The following is a 22766-nucleotide window of genomic DNA, read 5'->3' as shown; positions in this document are numbered from 1 at the left end:
CAGCTTCCTGAAGATCTCTCTAGACACCAGAGAGAGACAGCACCAGTCTGATCTGCAGAATCCAAAAAAAAACAGGGAAGGTTTCAGATAAGCCAATGGCCAGGGGTAGGCGAAAGAACACTTCCAACATAAATCAGGACATCTTGACTTCACCAGCAAACCCCAAAATCGATGGATACTCTAATTCAGCAGAAGCACAGGAAAATGATTTTAAAGCCATGCTTGCCCACTTATTTGAGGCTCATAAGGAGGAAATGAACAAGTCTTTCAAAGAGATGGCCAGTCAATTGGAGGCAAAGAAAGAAGAAATAGACAATATTCTTAAAGAAACACAGGCAAACATAGCCAAACAAATAAATACACAAGTAGAGGAAAAATTAGTGGCATATAAAAAGGAAATGAAAAAAGAAATAGAGGCCATCGTGGAGAGACAGGAATCCAAATTCAAACACATGAAAGAAATGAAAGGCATGAAAACAGAATTAGAATCAATAAAGAAAACACAAAATGAGAAAACCCTTGAGCTGGAGAACTTGGAGAAAAGATCAGGAACCACAAAAGTAGGCATCACCAACAGAATACAAGAGATGGAAGAGAGAATCTCTGGAGCTGAAGACACACTTGCAGAAATGGATACTTCTCTCAAAGAAAAAGTAAAATCAGAAAAGTTTCAATCACAAAATATCCAAGAAATCAAGGAAGCTATGAAAAGACAAAATCTAAGAATAATAGGAATTGATGAAAAAGAAGACTCCAGGCTCCAAGTTCTAGAAAATATTTTCAAGAGAATCATAGAAGAAAATTTTTCCAACTTAAAGAAAGAGATGTCCATAAATATACAAGAGGTCTACAGAACACCAAATAGACTGGACTAGAAAAGAAACACATCACATAACATCATAGTCAAAACACTGAATCTACAGAATAAAGAAAAGATATTAAAAGCAGCAAGGGAAAAAAGCCAAGACCTATCAGAATCACATGGGACTTCTCATCAAAAAATATAAAAGCCAGAAGGGCCTGGGCAAGTATCATGGAGACTCTCAGAGATCACAAATGCAAACCCAGGCTACTATACCCTGCAAAGCTTTCAATCAACATAGATGGGGAAAACAAAATATTCCATGACAAAACTGAATTTGTGCAATATCTACACAGCAAACCAACTCTACAGAAGAAACTAGAGGAAAAACTCCAATCCAATGAAAAAAAACTTCACCCAAGAAAACAGGGCATACAGATAATATCCCAACAAAAATGAAAAGAAAACAAGCAATGAAACAGGGTAAGATCACTGACTCCATTACAAAAGGAACTAACATGCATTGGAAAGTATTATCTATCAATATCAATGGGCTCAAATTGCCAATAAAAAGGCACAGGTTAACAGAATGGTTACAGAAACAGTATCCAACATTCTTTTGCATCCAAGAAACACACCTCTGCAACAAAGATAAACACTACCTCAGAGTAAAGGGCTGGAAAAAGGTTTTTCAAGCAAATGGTTCCAGAAAACAAGCTGGAGTAGCCATCCTAATATCTAATAAAATACACTTTCATCCAAAGTTAATAAAAAACGATATGGAGGGCTAGTATATTCTCATCAAAGAAAAAAATGCATGAAGAGGACATCACGATCTTGAATATCTATGCCCCAAACACAAAAGCACCTACTTTCATAAATGAAAGCTTAAATCATACATTGATCCTAATATTTTAATAGTGGGAGACTTCAACACCCACTCTCATCAAGGGACAGATCAACTAGACAGACACCCAATAGGGTAATAAAAGCACTCACAGAATCCTTAAATCAAATGGACCTAATAGAAGCCTACAGATCTTTTCACCCAAACTCAAAAGAATACACCTTCTTTTCAGCACTGCATGGAATCTTCTCTAAAATAGACCTACAGTGGGTAACAAAGCAAGCCTCAACAGATAAAAAAGGATTGAAATAATCACTTGTATACTATGACCATGGACTAAAGCTGGACATCAACAACAACAGAAAGAACAAAGAGGCAACACACACATGGAAACTGAACAAATTATTACTCAATGACAGCTGGGTTAAGGAAGAAATAAAGAAAGAAATTAAAGACTTCCTAGAATTCAATGAAAATGAAGGCAAAACATACCCAAATTAATGGGATACATTGGAAGCAGTGCTCAGAGCAAAATTTATAGCACTAAGTGCCTGCAAGAAGAAATTCGTAACATCGCATACAAACAACTTAATGGCCCAACTGAAAACCCTAGAAAAAAAAAAAAAAAGAAGAAGAAGAAGCAGATATACACAAAAGAAGCAGTTGGCTGGAAATAATCAAACACAGGGCTGAAATCAATAAATTAGAAACCAATAAAACTATTGAAAGAATCAATGAAACAATAAGCTGGTTCTTTGAGAAAATTAACAAGATAGACAAACCCTTAGCCAAACTAACTAAAAAGCAGAGAGAAACTATCCAGATCATCAAAAACAGAAATGAAAATGGGGATATAATTACAGACATTGAGGAAATCCAAACAATTATTAGGTCATACTACAAAAGGCTATATGCCACAAAATTTGAAAATCTAAATGAAATGGATAATTTTCTTGACAGATTCCATCTACCAAAATTAAGTCAATATCAGGTAGAAAGACTGAATAACCCTATATCTCCCAATGAAATTGAAGCAGTCATTAATAGTCTCCTCTCCAAAAAAAGCCCTGAGCCAGATGGCTTCAGCTCAGAATTATAGAAGACCGTCAAAGAAGTGCTAACACCAATTCTCCTCAAACTATTCCAAAAATAGAAACAGAAGGAACACTACCAAACTCATTCTATGAATCCATAGTCACCTTTATACTTAAACCACACAAACATCCAACAAACAAAAAGAAATTCAGACCTATCTCTCTTATGAACATTGATGCAAAAAATACTCAATAAAATACTTGCAAACCGAATCCAAGAACACATCAAAGATATCCACCATGATCAAGTAGGCTTCATCCCAGGCATGCAAGGGTGGTTCAACATATGGAAATCCATCTCTATAATCCACTACATAAACAAACTGAAGGAGAAAAACCACATGATCATCTCCATAGATGCTGAAAGAGTATTTGACAAAGTCCAAGACCCATTCATGTTTAAAGTCTTGGAGAGATCAGGGATACAAGGCACATACCTAAACATAGAAAAGGCAATATACAGCAAGCCTATAGCCAACATCAAACTCAATGGAGAGAAACTTAAATCAATCCCACTGAAATCAGAGACAAGCCAAGGCTGCCCACTCTCACCAAACCTCTTCAACATAGTACTTGAAGTCCTAGCCAGACCAATAAGACAACTAAAGGAGATCAAGGGGATACAAATCAGAAAGAAAGAGGTCAAAGTGTCACTATTTGCAGATGATATGATAGTATACTTGAGCAACCCCAAAAATACAACCAGAGAACTCTTTAAGCTGATAAACACCTTCAGCAAAATGACAGGATACAAAATCAACTCAAAAAAAAAAAAAAAAAAAAAAGAGATAGAAGCCCTCCTGTATACCAAAGACAAAAAGGCTGAGAAAGAAATTAGGGAAACAACACCCTTCATAATAGACACTAAATAACATAAAGTACCTTGATGTGACTCTAACCAAGCAAGTGAAAGACCTGTTTGAGAAAAACTTCAAGTCTCTGAAGAAAGAAATCGAAGAAGATATCAGAAGATGGAAAGATCTCCTGTGCTCATGGATTGGTAGGATTAATATTGTGAAAATGGCCATCCTGCCAAAAGCAATTTACAGATTCAATTCAATTCCCATCAAAATACCAACTCAATTCTTTACAGACCTTGAAATAAAAAGATTCTCAGCTTATTATGGAGAAACAAAAAACCCAGAATCTCCAAAACAATGCTGTACAACAACAGATTATCTGGAGGTATCTCCATCCCCGATCTCAAGCTGTACTCAGAGCAATAGAAATAAAAACTGCATGGTATTGACATAGAAATAGAAAGGAGGATCAATGGAACCGAATAGAAGACCCAGAAATAAACCCATGTACCCATGAATATTTGATTTTTTATGAAGCAGCCAAAACCACTCAAAGGAAAAAAGATAGCATCTTCAATAGATGGTGCTGGTCTAATCGGATGTCTAATGCATAAAAATGAAAATAGAGACATATTTATCACCCTGCACAAAACAAAAGTCAAAGGGGATCAAGGACCTCAACAGAAAACCAGACACTCTAAATTAATTGGAAAAAAAAGTGGGAAACAGCCCAGAACTCATTGGCACAGGAGACAACTTCCTGAATAGAACACCAACAGAACAGGCTTTAAGAGCAACAATCAATAAATGGGACCTCATGAAACTGAAAAGCATCTGTAAAGCAAAGGACACCGTCATCAAAACAAAATGACTGCCTACATATTGGGAAAGAATCTTCACCAACCCTTTATTTGACAGAGGGCTAATATCCAGTATATATAAAGAACTAAAGAAGCTGAAAAGCAACAAACCAAGTAATCCAATTAAAAAAAAATGAGGAACAGAGCTAAACAGAGAATTCTCTGTAGAGGAATATAGAATGGCAGAGAAACACTTAAAGAAATACTCAACCTCATTAGCCATTAGGGAAATGCAAATTAAAACGACCCTGAGATTTCACCTTACACCCATCAGAATGGCCAAGATGAAAAACTCAAGCGACAACACATGCTGGAGAGGTTGTGGAGAAAGGGGAACCCTCCTCCATTGCTGGTGGGAATGTAAACTGGTTCGACCACTTTGGAAGTCAATCTGGCGCTTTCTCAGACAATTCGGAATAGTGCTTCCTCAAGAACCAGCTATACCACTGCTAGGCATATACCCAAAATTTGCTCAAGTACACAATAAGTACATTTGCTCAACCATGTCTGTACCAGCTTTATTTGTAATAGCCAGAACCTGGAAACAACCCAGATCTCCATCAAGGAAGGGATGGGTACAGAAATTGTGGGTTTTTTTTTTTTTTTTTTTTTTTTTACTCAGCAATCAAAAAAGAGGAAATCATGAAATTTGCAGGCAAATGGTGGGATCTAGAAAAGATCATTCTGAGCGAAGTATCCCAGAAGGAGAAAGACAAACATGGAATATGCTCGCTTATATAGACCTAAAAGATATGATAAACATAATGAAATCTATACACCTAAAGAAGATAATCAAGAAAGCAGACACGGGGTGTGATGATCAATCCTCATTTAGAAAGACAAATGGGATATGCATTGAACATATGACAGGAGTCTACCGCAGAAAGCATCGGAAAGACTCTACCTAGCAGTGTTCCAAAGTAGATACTAAGACTCATAACCAAACCCTTGGCAGAGTGCAGAGAATCATAAGAAAGAAGGGGAGTTTGATGTGGAAAGGATAGGAGCTCCACAAGGAGCAAACGTATCTGGGCACACGGTCTTTTCTGAGATGGACACTCAACCAAAGACCATGAGAGGATAAAACCTAGAACCTCTGCTGGGATGTGACCCATGATAGCTCAGTAATCAATTTGTTTCCCATAGTAAGGGGAACAAGGACTATTGCTAACAGGAACTCAATGACTTGCTTTTTGACCTCCCCACCTCCCAAGGGAGGAGCAGTATTTTTAGGCCACAGAGGAGGACTTTGCAGCCAGTCCTGAAAATACCTGACAAAACAGAGTCATATGAAAGGGGAGGAGGTCCTCCCCTATCAGTGGAAAGGGGCAGGGAGGAGATAAGGGAGGGAGGGTAGGATTGGGGAGGGAATGAGGGATACAGCTGGGATACAGAATTAACAAAATGTAACTAATGAGAAAAATAAAAAAAAGAAAAATAATAATATCTTGTACCTCAGATCTTCTTTTACACTCACCGATCTTTCTCCCTTTTAGCCAAACCATTTCCAGGAATTGTCTGGTTTCCTTTACTTTCACTTGCTCTTAAATTCTCAATAACCCAGGGAACCTAGACCCTGCCAGCCTACTATATCAATAAGAATAATAAGGTACATTTAGTGAGTATGAAAGTAATTGTTCAGTTCAAAGTCACAACCTAGGATATTTCAGATATAAGACCACATTATGAAACCTACTTCTCATTCTGTGCATTCCCCTTAATAACTCATCACTTTGAAGCTTCCCTAATTAAGACACTTAAATAAACATTAAAGTTTCATTTCCTACCTGACATTGTCACAGAGATAAACAGGAGTAAAGGTGTGGGATCTGGATAAAGGGATGAGATGAAGGCTTGTTGGTTTCATTAGAAAAAGTCAAGTGTGCACAGGATCAGACATAGTGGATATTGAGGAAAGTTTGTTTACTCATCTCCATAGTTTCTCTCAGGTGCTGATTGGCTGAGAGGGAGAATTATGTCATTGAAAAGGTGAAAGTATGTAAGAGATTCAGGAGCCAGTTATTAAAAGGGCCTAGTAGACAGCCTTTTTCATAGAAAAGCTTACTAGAACTACATTACTCAATCTGGGCCACTGAAAGAACACAACCCAGAGATATCAGTTCCTGTATCCAAGACTCTTAGTTCAGCAAAAGTATTACATATTTCTTTCAAGTGGTCATAAATAAATTATGTGTCATTGACATGTGAGTTTACATTATCATGAATTCCATTATTACTTGTTCAATGCACAGGTATGTCCTTGGCCAGTGAATTATCATAAAATGCTCCTTGAGCAAAACAATTCTTTGAGAAAAAAAGCTTTCAATTGGGACCTTGCTTATATTTTTACAGAGACTCTACATGATGTCATATCAACAGGCAGTCATCTTGATGTATACCGTCAGCAGAACTGAGTGCTTTTCATACTGAAACACAATTGTGAGTCAGACTGACAGTTATAGAAAGAGAAACAGCTAGATAGACTGATTAAGAAATAGAGACCGAGACTGAAACAAACAAAGATATAAAGTGACAGAGATAGAGAAACAGAGCCTCCATTCTGCTGGTCAATTTTATTAGCATATCAACCTCAAAGCAGACCCTTCTATATTAAAACTCCAATAGGAATTATATTATTCAACAAGGCCATTACTCCGAACACTTGCCAGACATTTCCTCACTGGGGACTAAAATTGAAAATAGAGGAGCTTCAAAGGGACATTGCAATTCAAATCACCAGGAAGTAAAAGAAGATGGAGAGGCTTCTAGGTTTAAAAGAACACAGGTATCCTCATAATCTGTCATTCAATAAAATTACTAAAGTCCCAGCAACTTCCAAAGACAAAAGAACAAGACTGACAATCTCATTTTCCGAAATGTTGGAATATTTCCATAAAGGAGTATTAGAGAAAATGACATCGTGATATTTTCAGGCAAATGGATGGAACCAGGAAAAATCATCCTGGGTGAAGTAACTAAAATGCAGAAAGACAAATATGGTATATATTCACTTATAGGAGTTCTCCTACTAATATTAGGTGATAAAGTTCCAAAAGGCAATCTATTGTGTTCAAACCACTCTTTCACTAGTGGAATTAGATAGTAGTGAATTGAGTTGTTGGGCCAGGGCATCCTATGGAAATTTTCAAGCAACTAGGGCTGTTGTTTTTAAAATATGTTGCTTCCTGCACTCAAATGATAGATCAGTACCATGTTCTTAAATCCACAGAGATGCTTCCTTCAGCATCAAATGGGATTGCATACAGAGACCTATAGTCTGATATTATGCAGAGAGAGACCCTAAAACATCCAGCACAGAATCAGATTTGCCTATGAAATCTCCCTCCCCTCAGAGCTCTTGGCAGGCTGCAGGGGAGGAGGCACAAGAGTGTCACAAGTAGTGGGAATTGAAGACACATGGAGAAAAATGCAGTGAGAATCAGGCCCAGAGGAAGGTGTTACAGCCAACCTCAATGAGACCTAATAATCTAGCATCAGATATAAGGGGAAAGAGGACCTCCCCTAGCAGGGAAGTAGAGAAAGCACATAAGGGTAGAAGAAGGTGAGTGGGTGGGACTGGAAGGAGAAGTGGAGGCAGCAGCAGAGGGGATAAAAAGTGAAGAGATCATAAAAATAAATGCATAAGAAAAAATGTGATCAAAGTGATGGTATGTAGAGCTCTTCAGGACTGATGGCTTCTTCTTGATTGTGGTGCCAGGGTGTGGCAAGAATGAACTAAGTGTCCTTTAAGTGAATTAGTACTGAGACTCTGATCATGTTACAATGAGTAGATGAAGAGCACATACATCAACTGATTTGCATTTTAAGGAAATATATTTAATTTGACACATCGGTAGTTATTTGAACCTGGAAGCAATGGGAAAGTAGTGTATATTATATGTATATTATATGAAATTCCCACATAATCAATAAAAATAATATGTTGACTACATTTACAATGACTTTTAACATGGAGAAAATACTCTGGTAAAGGAGAGCAGAGTTTGACTCTGTAAGGCATGCATTCCAGGAGCTCATTATGTAGCAGAGAATCCTAGCCATGAATTAGTGGTTAGGCAGCTATGTCAGACCCCATGAGCTCAGGTGGCAACTCTTAAGAAGCAGTCCTGGCAATAACACTACTTTTAGAGGGTTTGTCTGGAGGGCCTAAGTATGAAACACAGCTATTGTTGTGTCCTAGGCTTATAACAGGGACCCTTTTCTCTGTTGCAGGGGACCAGTTTAACTGTAAATCCCAGGACTAGGAGGGTTCCTCACTGACCAATGTGTATGTCACAGCTCCCTATCCAGGATGGTCAGCCAAGGCAACCCTGCTTATTGAGGGTTGTAAAATCTGGTGTGGAAGAGCACCAGCTGTGAAATAGTTGATTTACACTCAGATCTCCATTTACACTCATCAATTTTCTCTGTTTCAGGCAAACCAGTGCCAGCAAATGTCTGGTTCCTTTGCATTTTCCTGCTCTTAAAGTCTCAATGCCTCAAGGAACCCTACACCATGCCAGCCTAATATATCAATAACAATGTGAAGGTCTATTTAGTGAGTATACAAGTAACTGCTCAGTTCAAAGTCACAACCTAGGAATTTTCAGATCCAAGACAACAGTAGGAGAATACCTAGTCATTTGGTACATTCCCTTTAATCCCACATCACTTGAAAGCTTAAATTCTTAGGAAGCTGTCCAATTCAATAAACATTAAAGTTTCATTTCCTACCTGACAATGTCACAGAAGTAACAGGAGTAAGGAGTGTGATGTGGATAAAGGGATGAGATAAATGCTTTTTGGGTTTCAAAAGAAAAAGTCACAAGTGCACAGGAACAGAGATGATACTTGACATTGAGAAAAATGTGTTTACTCATCTCCATGGAAACCTCAGGAATCTATCAGGTGCTGATTTACTGAGAGGGAGAATGATGTCATGAAACAGGTGAAAGCTAGTAAGCATTTCAGGAGCCAGTTATTAAAAGGGCCAAGTGGACAGCTTGCTCATGAGAAAGGTTTAGCATTTCTACATGCCCCAATCTGAGCAACTGAAAGCCCACAACACAGTGATGACAGTTCCTCTGTCCAAAATTCTTAGTCCAGGAAAAGTGTCACATATTTCTTTCAAGTGGTCATTAATGAATGTCATGTGTCTTGACATGTGACTTTAACATAATCACAGATTCCATTATACTTTGGTAAATGAACAGACATGTCCTATATCATGGAAATATATCATAGAAAAAGGCTCCAGACCAAGGCAAGTCTTTGAAAATAAGGCATTCAATTGGGACATTACATTTTTACAGAGACAGTCCAGGATGTCATGCTAGTAAGCAGTCAGTCATTGTTTGAAGTCCTTCACCAAAACCAAAAGCTTTTCATACTGAACCACAAGTGGAAGTCAGAGAAAGGGAGACTGAAAGAGAAAGAGAGAGAAAGCTAGAGAGACAGATTCAGAAATAGAGAGACTGAGACTGAGAGAAACAAAGATCCAAACTGACAGAGACTGAGAGATAGAGACTCCATCAGTTTAGTCACTATCATTGGCATATCAACCTCAAAGTATGCTGTCCAATAATATAACTCCAAAGGGAATTATTTTTTAATATTTTTATTCAGTTTTTATCAATTATATTTTATTCACTTTTTATACCTTCATAACCTTACCTCTCTGCTGTAAATCCCACCTTCCCTCTGACTTTCACACACATGCCCCTCCCCAAGCCCACTGATAGGGGAGGACCTCTTCACCTTCCTACTCATCCTAGTTTATCAGATCTCATCAGAAGTGGCTGCATTGTCTTCTCCTGTTGCCTGCTAAGGCTGCTCCCCCATCAGGTTGAGGTTTCATCGAATAGGCCAATCAGTTCATGTCACGAGGCAGTCCCTCTTCCAATTACTATGGAATCTATTTGGTCACTGAATTGCCATGGGCTATGTCTGCACAGGGGTTCTAGGTTATTTCCATGCCTGGTACTTGGTTAGAGTATGAGTCTCAGGAAAGATCCCTGTGCTGAGATATTTTGGTACTATTGCTCTTCTTGTGGAGGGAGTTCCTGTCCTTTGTGTCAGGCACTTAACTTGTTCCCTGTTTTCTCCTTCTTCTGATCTCCATCTTCTTTGTCTTTTGGGATGGGGATCGAACATTTTAGACAGAGTCCTCCCTCTTGATTAGTTTCTATAAGGTGTGCAGGTATTAGTAGGTTTATCCTATATTATATGTCTATATGAGTGAATATAAACTGTGTGTGTCTTTCTCCTTCTAGGATAGCTCACTCAGGATGACTCTTTCCAGATCCCACCATATATCTACAAATTTCATGATTTCCTTTTTTTTTTTTTAATTGCTGAGTAATACTCCATTGTGTAGATGTACCACAATTTCTGTATCCAAATAAAGCTGCTACAAACATTGTTGAGCAACTATCTTTATTCTGTACTTGAGCCTCCTTTGGATATATGCCTATGAGTGGTATAGCTGGATCTTGAGGAAGTGCTATTCCTAGTTATATGAGAAAGCACTACATTGATTTCCAGAGTAGTTGTACAAGTTTACATTCCCACCTGCATTGGAGGAGTGTTCCCCTGTTCCACAACCTCTACAGCATATGTTGTCATATGAGTTTTTTGTTTCTTTGTTTGTTTGTTTTGTTTTGTTTTTTATCTTGGTCATTCTGATGGGTGTAAGAAGAAATCTCAGGATCCTTTTGATTTGCATTTCCCTGATGGCTAATGACATTGAGCATTTCTTTCAGTGTTTCTCTGCCATTCAATATTGTTCTATCAAGAATTCTGTCTAGCTCTGTTCCACATTTTTTTTTAACTTGATTAGTTGATTTGTTGCTTTCCAACTTCTTTAGTTCTCTCTCTATATATATATGTTGGATATTATTCCTATGTCACATAAGGACTTGGTGAAGATTCTTTCCTGATCTGTAGTCATTCATTTTGTTTTGATGACTGTGTACTTTGCTTTACAGAAACTTTTCACTTTCATGAGGTCCCATTTACTGATTGTTGCTCTTAGAGCCTGTGCTGTTGTTGTTCATTCAGGAAGTTGTCTCCTGTGCCAATGAGTTCAAGGCTCTTCCCCACTTTTTCTTCTAACCAACTTCATATGTCTGTTTTTATGTTGAGTTCTTTGATCCACATGGACTTTAGGTTTGTGAAGGGTGATAAGTATAGATCTATTTGAATTTTCTACCTGTATATATCCAGTTAGATCAGCAAAATTTGTTGAAGATGCTATCTTAAGTTTCCATTGTAAAATTTTGGAATCTTTGTCAAAACTCAGGTGTCCATAGTGTGTTGGTTTATTTCTGGGTCTTCTATTTGGTTCCATTGATCCACCATCTGCTCCTATGAAAGTACCATGCAGTTTTTATTACTGTTGCTCTTTAGTAGAGCTTGAGATCTGGAATGGAAATACCTCCAGAAGCTCCTCTATTGTAGAAGGTTGTTTTAACAATTCTGGGTTTCGTGTTTTACATATGAAGGTGAGAATTTTTCTTTCAATTTTTATGTATAGAATTGTGTTGGCAATTTGATGGGAATTGCATTGAATCTGTAGATTGCTTTTGGTAAAATGGCCATTTTTACTATGTTAATCCTACCAAGCCATGATCATGGGAGATATTTCCATTTTATGTTATCTTTTCTAATTCTTTCTTTAGGATCCTGAAATTTTTTACATACAAGTTTTGACTTGCTTGGTTAGGGTGAGACAATGGTATTTTATGTCTTTTGTGGCTTTTTTCAAGGGTTGATTCCCTAATTTCTTTCTCAGCCCTTTTGTCATAGGTATACAGCACGGCTACTGATTTTTTGAGTTAATTTTGTATCCTGCAACTTTGCTGAAGGTTTTTATCAGCTATAGGAGTGCCTTGATAGAATTTTGGGGGTCACTCAGGTATACTATCATATCATCTGCAAATAGTGATACTTTGACTTCTTCCTGTCTTATTTTTATCCCCTCAATCTCTTTCAATTGTCTTATTGCTCTAGCAAGGACTTCCAGAACTATGTTGAAAGAGATATGGAAAAAGTGCGCAGCCTGGCCTTGTCCCTGACATCAGTGGGAATGTTTTATGTTTCTTTCCATTTAATTTGATTTTGGCTATATACATGCTACGTATTGCCTTTACTATGTTTAGATATATGTCATATATCCTGATATCTCCAATGCTTTAATCATGAATGAATGTTGTTTTTTGTCTAATTCTTTTTCATCAATGAAGGAGATTATCATGAGGTGTTTTTTTTTTTTTTTTTTTTTTTTTTCAGTTCGTTAATATGGATTTCTGTATATTGAACCAACCCTGCATACCTGTGATGAAACCTACTTGGTCATAGTAGATGATAACTTTGATGTGTTTTATACTCAGTTTGCAAGTATTTTCTTGAGTATTTTTGCATCAATGTTCATAAGGGTGATTGGCCTGAAATTCTCTTTCTTCATTGGGTCTTTGTGAAGTTTTAGTACCAAGGTGACTGTGGCTTCATGAAAATGATTTTGATAGTATTCCTTGGGTTTCTATTTTGTGGAATAGTTTGAAGAGAAAACGAATAAGCTCTTATTTGAAAATGTAGGAGAATTTTGTTTTGAAAACTTCTGGTACAGGGCTTTTTTTGGATTGAGGATTTTGATGAGTGCTTCTATTTCCTTAGGTAATATAGGACTATTAAATTGACTTACCTGGTCTTGATTCAGTTATAGTAAGTGGAATCAATCAAGAAAATTGTTCATTTAACTTAGATTTTCAAATTTTGTGGCATACAGACTTTTGAAGTAAGTCCTAATGATTGTTTGGATTTCCTCAGTGTCTGCAGTTATGTCCCTATTTTCATTTCTGATTTTGTTGATTTGGATGTTTCTCTCTGCCTTTTAATTAGTTTGGCTAAGTGTTTGTCGATCTTATTTATTTTCTCAAAGAACCAACTCTTAGTTTCATTGATTCTTTGAATTATTTTATTTGTTTCTAATTGTTTCATTGCAGCCCTGTGTTTAATTATTTCCAGCCGTCTACTACTGTATACTATTTTTTGTGTTTCTGCTTATTTTTTCCCCTAAGGTTTTTATGTAAGCCATTAAGTTGCTTGAATGAGATGTCTCAAATTTCTTCCTGAAGGCATTTAGTGCTATGAACTTTCCCTTAGCACATCTTTCATTGTGTGCCATAAGACTGGGTATGTAGTATCTTCATTTTCATGGAATTCTAGGAAAACTTTAATTTCTTTATTTTTTCCTTTACCCAGTTGTCATTTAGTAGCAAGTTGTTCAATTTCAACATGTATTTCGGGTTTTTGTTATTTCTGTTGTTGTTAATTTTCAGCTTTATTCCATGGTGATCAGATAAGATAGAAGGGAGTATTTCAATCTTCTTGTATCTGTTGAGGCTTGCTTTGTGAGCAACTATATGGTCTGTTTTGGAGAAGGTTCCATGTGATGCTAAGAAGGTAAATTCTTTTGTGTTTTGGTGTAAAGTTCTGTAATGTCTGTTAGGTCCATTTGATTCATGACCTCTGTTAGAGACAATGTTTCTTTGTTTAATTTCTGTTTTGTTGACCTGTCCTTTGTTGAGAGGGTGGACTGTTGAAGTCTCCCACTATTAATGTATGGAGACCTATGTGTGGATAAAGTTTTTTTTTTTAATTTTTCATCAATTACACTTTATTCATTCTGCATCCCCCCATAAGCCGCTCCCTCCTCCCCTCTCAATCCCACCCTCCCTCCTCCCTCTGCTTGCATGCCACTCCCCAAGTCCACTGATAGGGGAGGTTCTCCTCTCCTTTCTGATCTTAGTCTATCAGTTCACATCAAAAGTGGCTGCATTGTCCTCTACTATGGCCTGGTAAGGCTGCTCCCCCCCAGGGGGAGGTGATCAAAGAGCAGGCCAATCAGATTATGTCAGAGGCAGTCCCTCTTCATATTACTATGTAACCCAATTGGATTCTGAACTGCCCTGGGCTATATCTGTACAGGGGTTCTGGGTTATCTCTATGAATAGTCCTTGGTTGGAGTATGAGTCTCTGGGAAGTTCCCTGAGTTCAAATTTTCTGGTTCTGTTGCTCTCCTTGTGGAGGCCATGTCATCTCCAGCTCTTACTATTTCCCAGTTCTTACATAAAATTCCCTTCACTCTGCCCAACAGTTGCCCATCAGGCTCAGCATCTACATTGATAGTCTGTAGGGCAGGGGCTTTCAGAGGCCCTCTGTGGTAGGTTCCTAGGTTGTTTCCTGTTTTCTTCTTCTTCTGATGTCCATCCTCTTTGCCTTTCCAGATGGGGATTGGACATTTTAGTTAGGGTCCTCTCTCTTGCTTAGTTTCTTTAGATGCACAGGTTTTAGTGGGTTTATCCTATGTTGTATGTCTATATGAGTGAGTATAAACCATGTGTGTCTTTTTGCTTCTTGGACAACTTACTCAGGATGATCCTTTCCAGATCCCACCATTTACCTGCAAATTTCATGATTTCCTTATTTTTCATTGCTGAGTAATATTCCATTGTGTAGATGTACCACAATTTCTGCATCCATTCTTCAGTTGAGGGGCATCTGGGTTGTTTCCAGCTTCTGGCTATTACAAATAAAGCTGCTACAAACATGGTTGAGCAAATGTCCTTTTTGTGTACTTGAGCCTCTTTTGGATATATGCCCAGGAGTGGTATGGCTGGATCTTGGGGAAGCACTATTCCTAGTTTTCTGAGAAAGCGCCAGATTGATTTTCAGAGTGGTTGTACAAGTTTACATTTTCACCAGCAGTGGAGGAGGGTTCCCCTTTCTCCACAACCTCTCCAGCATGTGTTGTCACTTGAGTTTTTGATCTTGGCCATTCTCATGGGTGTAAGGTGAAATCTCAGGGTTGTTTTGATTTGCATTTCCCTAATGGCTAGTGAGGTTGAGCATTTCTTTAAGTGCTTCTCTGCCATTTGGTATTCCTCTACAGAGAATTCTCTGTTTAGCTCTGTTCCCCATTTTTTAAGTGGATTACTTGGTTTGCTGCTTTTCAGCTTCTTTAGTTCTTTATATATACTGGATATGAGTCCTCTGTCAGATAAAGGGCTGGTGATGATTCTTTCCCAATCTGTAGGTGGTCGCTTTGTTTTGATGACGGTGTCCTTTGCTTTGCAGAAGCTCTTCAGTTTCATGAGGTCCCATTTATTGATTGTTGCTCTTAGAGCCTGTGCTATTGGTGTTCTCTTTAGGAAGTTGTCTCCTGTGCCAATGTGTTCTAGAGTATTCCCCACTTTTTTTCTAGCCAATTTAATATGTCTGGTTTTATGTTGAGGTTTTTGATCCACTTGGACTTCAGTTTTGTGCAGGGTGATAAGTATCGATCTATTTTCATTTTTCTACATGTAGACATCCAGCTGGACCAGCAACATTTGTTGAAGATGCTATCTTTTTTTCCATTGTATGGTTTTGGCATCTTTGTCAAAGATCAGGTGTCCATAAGTGTGTGGGTTTATTTCTGGGTCCTCTGTTCGGTTCCATTGATCCACCATTCTGTTTCTATGCCAGTACCATGCAGTTTTTAAAACTGTTGCTCTATAGTACAGCTTAAGATCATGGATGGAGATACCTCCAGAAGATCTTTTATTGTAGAGGATTGTTTTAGCAATTCTGGGTTTCTTTTTATTCCATATGAAGTTGAGAATTTTTCTTTCCAGGTCTGTAAAGAATTGTGTTGGTAATTTGATGGGCATTGCATTGAATCTGTAGATTGCTTTTGGTTTAATGGCCATTTTTATGTGGATAAAGTTTTATCAATGTTTCTTTTACAAATGTGGGTGCCCTTTCATTTGGGGCACAGATGTTCAGGATTGTGAAGTCTCTTGGTATAATTTTCTCTTGATGAGTATGAAGTGTCCTTCCCCATCTCTTTTTATTAATTTTGGTTAAAAGTTTATTTTATCAGTCATTAGAATGGCTACTCCTTCTTACTTCTTGGGTCCAATTGCTTGGAAAGCCATCCTCCAGCTCTTTACACGCAGGTAATATTTATCTTTATGACTTAGTTGTGCTTCTCTATGTAACAGATTGCTAGGTTTTGTTTATGCATCCATTCTGTCAGTCTGTGTCTTTTTATTAGAATATTGAGTCCATTGATTTTGAGAGAGATTAATGACCAGTGGCTCTTTGATCCTTTGAGTTTTATGTTGGCTGTGGTAGCAAGTTTGTGTGCTTGGTTGCTTTTCATTTTACTGTAGTGAGGTTAATTATGTTCTGTGTTTTTTTTGAAAGTTTCTAGTTTTCATGGGTTGTATTTTTCCTTCTAGTGTCTTCTATAACGCTGGATTTGTGTGTAGGTATTGTTGAAATTTGTTTTTGTCATTGAATATCTTGTTTTCTCTGTCTATGAGGACTGAGAATTTTGCTGGTTATAATAGCCTGGGCTGACATCTGTGTTCTCTTAGGGCCTGCATGATGTTCGTCCAGGTCCTTCTGGTTTTCATAGATGCTGTTGAGAAATCAGATCGGATTTTGATGAGTTTGCCATTATATGTTACTTGGGCTTTCTCCCTTGCAGCTTTTAGTATTTTTTCTTTGTTCTGTATATTTACTGTTTTGATTATTATGTTACAGAAAGTTTTTTGTTTACTGAACTAATTTATTGGGTGTTCTGTAGACCTCTTGTATTCTTATTTGCCTCTCCTTTAAGTTGGGGAAATTTTGTTGAAAAAATTTTCTGGCCCTTGGAGGAGGTTAAATTATTTTTCCTCTATTCCTATTATTCTTAGGTTTTGTCTTCTTATGTTGTTTTGCATTTGTTGAATGGTCTGTGTCAGGAATTTTTTTAGATTTAACATTTTCTTTGACATATACAATGATTTCTTTCATTGTATCATCGACACGTGAGGTTCTTGCTTCCATCTCTTGTAGTCTATTAGTTATGCTTAGCTCTGTAGTTCCTATTTTCTTTCCTAAGTTCTTTCACTTCACAATTTCCTCTGTGTTTTTTTTTTAATTTCTCCAAAAAAATATGGGATGCTTCACGAATATGCATATCATACTTACACAGGGGCCATGAGCTTCTCAGTACAGTTCGAATTTTAGTATATGGGATGTTGAAGAGAGCACAATATACTTATTTCAAGTGGTCATTAATTAAGTCACAGGTCCTTGACTTGAGTTTCACATTTTCACAGATTCCATTATTATTTTTTAAATGCACAGATAGGATATGTCCCTACTTCAGTTAAGTATTTTCTGAGAAAATGTTCCCTAGGGCAAATCATTGAAGAAAAAGCATTTAATTTGGATATTACTTATATTTGTAAAGAGATCATCCATGATGTCTCATCAGCAAGCACTCATCTTGCTGTAGTCCTTTAAGAAAACTGAGAGATGTTCATGAAGAACCACAGAAGCAGGAAGAGCTAGGAAGACTGATATAGACACAGAGAGCTAAAGAGACAGAGACCAACAGAAACAAAGACATAAAGCGACAGATACCTAGTAACAGAGATGTCATGCTCTCTGGTAACTTTCTTTGGCATATCAACCTCAAAGCACACCCTGTTCTCATGACTATGGAAACCCCTAGGACACAAAAATGCCATGGGCTACATCTGTGCAGAGGTTCTATGTTATTTCCATGCATGGCACTTAGTTGGAGCATGGTCCTCAGGAGTGAACCCTATGCTCAGAATTTTTTTTTTTGGTTCTGTTGCTCTTCTTGTGGAGTTCCTGTCCTCTCCAGATCTTACTATTTCCTCCTTCTTTCATTAGATTCCATGCACTCTTCCCAAGAGTTGGCCATGATTCTTGGCATCTGCTTTGATAGGCTTTAGGGCAGAGCTTTTCAGAGGCCCACTGTTACAGGTTCCTACCTTGTTCCCTGCTTTCTCCAGCAAATTCCATATTCTAAAGCACAGGACTGATACTCTCCTTTGGGGAAAATGTGGAATTTTTCTGTTAGAGTATTATTCAGCTATTTTTGGAACCAGAAATAATCATTTGGGGTGAAGTAACTAAAATGCATACAGAGACTTACAGTCCAATATTATGGAGACAGGTAGACTTTAAACACCCAGGTCTAAATGGCATTTCCCTATAAAATTCTTCCTCACCTCAGAACTCTGGGAAACCTGCAGGAGAGGAGGCAGGAATAGTGTCATAATTAGAGGGAATTGAGGACAGGAGATCAATGCACTGAGAATCAACCCACAGAGGAAGATATGCAGCCAGCCTTGATGAGACATGATAAGCTAAGTTCAGTTAAAAGGGTGAGGAGGACCTCACCTATCAGGGAAGTAGAGAAAGGGTCTAGAGGTAGAAGAGGGAGGGTAGGTGGTACAGGAAGGAGAAGACGGAGAGGGTAGTGGAGGGGATACAATGTGAACAAATCATACTGAATAAATACATAACAGAAACTGTGATTAAGGTGATGTAGTATAGAGATCTTCAGGACTGAGGGCTTCCTCTTCAGAGTGTTATCAGGGTGCAGCAAGGATGAATTTGTATATGTACAACACACACTTGAATTTGTGTATTTTAAAAAATAATTAGTGTGACACATGGTAGGAATTTAAACCTGGGAGCAATGGAAAACAAGTGTAAGATATGTTATATGAAATTCCCACATAATCAATAAAAATCATATGTTGACAACTTTTACAATGATCCTTAACATGGAGAAAAGATTTTGCTAATGAAGGGTAAAGTTTGACTTTTTAAGATATACTTTTGAAAGCTCATTATGTAAGAAAGAATATTAGCCACGAACTAGTGATTACCCAGCTACTACAGACCTTATGACTCAGGTGGGACCTCTGAATTAGCAGTCCAGGAATTAACACTACATTTTGAAATTTTTGTCTGGAAGAAAAGAGCAGGAAACAGCTGTTCTTGTATCCTAGGCATATGACATGGACATATTTCTCTATCCTGAATGCCCAGTTTTGATTGTAAACCCCAGAAACAAGAGGGTTTCTCCCTGACCATTGAGTAGGACACAGCTGCTGATCCAGCTAGGAGAGCAAAAGGCAACCCGGTTCATAGACGGTGGCAACACTAGTGTGGAACATCACCAGCCATCAAATGGTTTATTGCTCCAGAGTTCTCCTTTTACATACCCTGATCATTCTCTGTTACTGCCAAAACAGTCCCAGGAATTGTCTGTTTTCCTTCTCTTTTCCCTGCTCTTAAAGCCTCAATATCCCAGGGAACCCTAGACCCTGACAGCCTCTATATCAATAAAAATGTGAAGGTACGTTTAGTAATTATACGAGTAATTCATCAATTCAAAGTCACTACCTAGGAAATTTCAGATCCAGGCCACAGTAGAAAACCACCTTGTCTTTCATTACATTCCCCTTAATCACACATCACTTTGAAGCTTGTATACTAAGGAAGCTGTTTAAATAAATAAACATTAAAGTTTCATTTCCTACCTGACATTGACACAGAGGTAAACAGGAGTAAAGGTGTGGGTCTGGATAAATGGATGAGATAAAGGCTTGTTGGGTTTCAAAAGAAGATAAACATGTGCCAAGGATCTGAGATACTGGACACTGAGGACAGTTTGTTTACTCATGTCCGTGGAAACCTCAAGATTCTCTTAGGTTCTGATTGGCAGAGAGGGAGAATGATGTCATGCAAGAGGTGAAAGCCAGTAGGAGTTTCAGGAGCCATTTATTAAAAAGACTAAATAGACAGTGTGCTTCAGAGAAAGGCTGAGCAGTCCTACATGCTTCAATCTGGGAAGCTGAAAGCACACAACACAGACATGTCAGTTCCTGTGTCCAAGACTGTTTGTTCAGCAAAAGGGTCACATATTTCAAGTGGTCATTAATAAAGTCACATGACTTTCCCATTATCACAGGTTTCAATATTATTTGTTAAATGCAAAAGTGTGTCCTCAGTCAGTGAACTTCTTACTGTGAAAATGGTCCCTGACCAAGGCATGTCTTTGAAAAAAAAAAAAGCTGAATGTTATTCTATTTTGTAGATGGATTACAATTTCTGTGTCATTTTTTAATTGGGCAGGGATCATCTGGGTGATTTTCAGTTTCTGGATTTTACAAATAAAGCTGCTACAAACATGGTTGTGCAAATGTTCTTATTGTGTACTTAAGCCTCTTTTGGATATAAGCCTAGGGGCCTGGAGGAATCACTGTTCCTAGTTGTCTGAGAAAGGACTAGATTGCATTTTTGTACATGTAGGCATCCAGTTAGATGAGCACCATTTGTTGAAGATGCTATCTTTTTTCCATTGTATGGTTTTGGAATCTTTGTCAAAACTCTATTGTCCATAAGTGTGTGATTTTATTTCTGGGTTTTCTATTTGTTTCCATTGATCCAACATTCTGTTTTCATTCTGTACCATGCAATTTTTATGACTGTTCTTCATAATACAGCATAAGATCAGGAATGGCGATATGTCCAGAACATCTTTTCTTGTAAAGGATTGTTTTAGCAATTCTGGGTTTCTTGTTTTTTCATATGAAGTTGAGAATTTTTCCTGCAAAATCTGTAAATATTTGTGTTGGTAATTTGATGGGACCTCTATTGAATCTGTAGTTTCCTTTAGTTAGAATGGCCATTTTTACAAGTCATTTTTACAACCCTGCCAAGTCATGAGCATGGAAGATCTTTCCAATTTCTGATATCTTCTTCACATTCTTTCTTCAGAGACTTGATTTTTTTTCATAATATTTTTGACATGCTTTGTTATGGTCCTACCATGGTACTTTATGTTTTTGACAATGTACAAGTACACATCAAAGATATCTTCCACTATGACCAAGTGGGCTTCATCCCAGGGATGCAGGGATGCTTCAATATATGGAAATCCATCAGTGTGATCCACCATATTAAAAAAAATGAAAGAAAAAAACACATGATGATCTCCTTATATGTTGAAAAACCATTTGACAAAATGCAACATCCATTCATGCTTAAAGTATTGTAGAGATTGAGAGACCAAAAGATTAAAAATAAGCAGTTATTATTAAAGTTTAAGGCCTGAACTTAAGGCTAGCTGGGTGGAGAAGTCCAGTAATTCCCTGAAGGAAAGAACTACCTTAATGAATTCTTTCCCCACTCACTAGAGATACAATTGTAAGGAAGCTGGCTCATCCACATAGGGAGGAACACCAGATCATTAATGGTCTGGGGACCTTCCTATAGCCAGACAATTTAAAATGTACAATTTTGACCAATAGATGTTTGCCAAGCAGAAATTGCCCCTGCCTTGGGCATGCTGAGAGGGACTAGAATCTACCAAGTAACCGGAGCACGAGCACGGGGCACTCAGCTCTCACCATTTTGGTAGTGGAGGGAGGGTGTGGGCCCAAGCTGTAGCTTGTAATTTACAATAAAAAATCCTCATGTATTTACAGCAGAGTCTCTTTATTCCTGGTCTTTGGGGGTTCCTGAGCTGGTCAGAACAAGATCAGAGATACAAGGCACATATGTAAACATAGTAAAGGCAATATACAGCATGCCTATAGCCAATATCAAACTAAACAGAGAGAAACTTAAAGCAATCCCTCTGAAATCAAAGACAAGGCAAGGCTGCCAACTCTCTCCATATCTCTTCAACATAGTTTCTGGAAGTCATAAGACAATAAGACAATTGATGGAGATCAAGGGGATACAAATCAGACAGGAAGAATTCAAACTATCACTATTTACAGATGATAGGATAATATACATGAATAACCCCAAAAATTCTACTAGGGAACTCCAACAGCTGATAAGTACCTTCAGCAAAGTGGCTGATACAAAATTAACTCAAAAAAATCAGAAGTGCTCCTGTATATAAAAGATAAAAGGGCTGAAAAAAACTTAAGTAAACAAAAGGAATTATTTTTTCTAACAAGTCCATATGTCCTAACACTAACCAGATGTTTCCTCACTGTAAACTTTATATTAAATTGATTGTCCAGGAAACACTGCAATTCAAACCACAGGAGTTAGAAGAAGATGGAGATATTTCTAGGCTGAAAGAACATTGTTATCCTGAAAGTTTGTCATTCAATACAATGATTAAAGTCCCAGCAACTTCCAAAGACTAAAGTGCAGGACTGACAATCTCCTTCGAGGAAAACATGGAATACATCCATAATAGAGTATTTTTCAGCTAAGGAAATGATAACAAGATATTTTCAGGTAAATGGATGGAACTAGGCACAATCATTCTGGGTGAAGTAACTAAAAAGCAGAAAGACAAATTGGTATGTATTCAATTATTAGGAGGTCTCCTAAAGTGGGAGATTAAGTTCCAGTAGGCCATCTATTGTGACCAAACCACTCTTCTGCTAGGGGGATTGGATGGCAGTTAATTGAGTTATTGGTCCATGGCATCCTATGGCAATTTTCAAGCAACCCAGGCATTTGTTGTTAAAATAT

At 37.7% G+C, this 22766-nt stretch overlaps 1 non-coding gene across 1 annotated transcript; it reads right to left on the bottom strand.

Annotated features, from left to right (window-relative positions):
• Positions 1 to 17385: 17385 nt before the first annotated feature.
• LOC132651803 (U6 spliceosomal RNA) lies at positions 17386 to 17489 on the bottom strand. Its single transcript, XR_009589367.1, has one exon. It is a non-coding gene; the product is annotated as a U6 spliceosomal RNA (small nuclear RNA).
• Positions 17490 to 22766: the final 5277 nt, after the last annotated feature.

The sequence above is a fragment of the Meriones unguiculatus genome, assembly GCF_030254825.1.
Source record: "Meriones unguiculatus strain TT.TT164.6M chromosome Y unlocalized genomic scaffold, Bangor_MerUng_6.1 ChrY_unordered_Scaffold_25, whole genome shotgun sequence".
NCBI classification, from domain to species: Eukaryota; Metazoa; Chordata; class Mammalia; order Rodentia; family Muridae; genus Meriones; species Meriones unguiculatus.
Note: the sequence above shows the minus strand (reverse complement) of the source record. Positions and strands in the feature narration are given on the sequence as shown.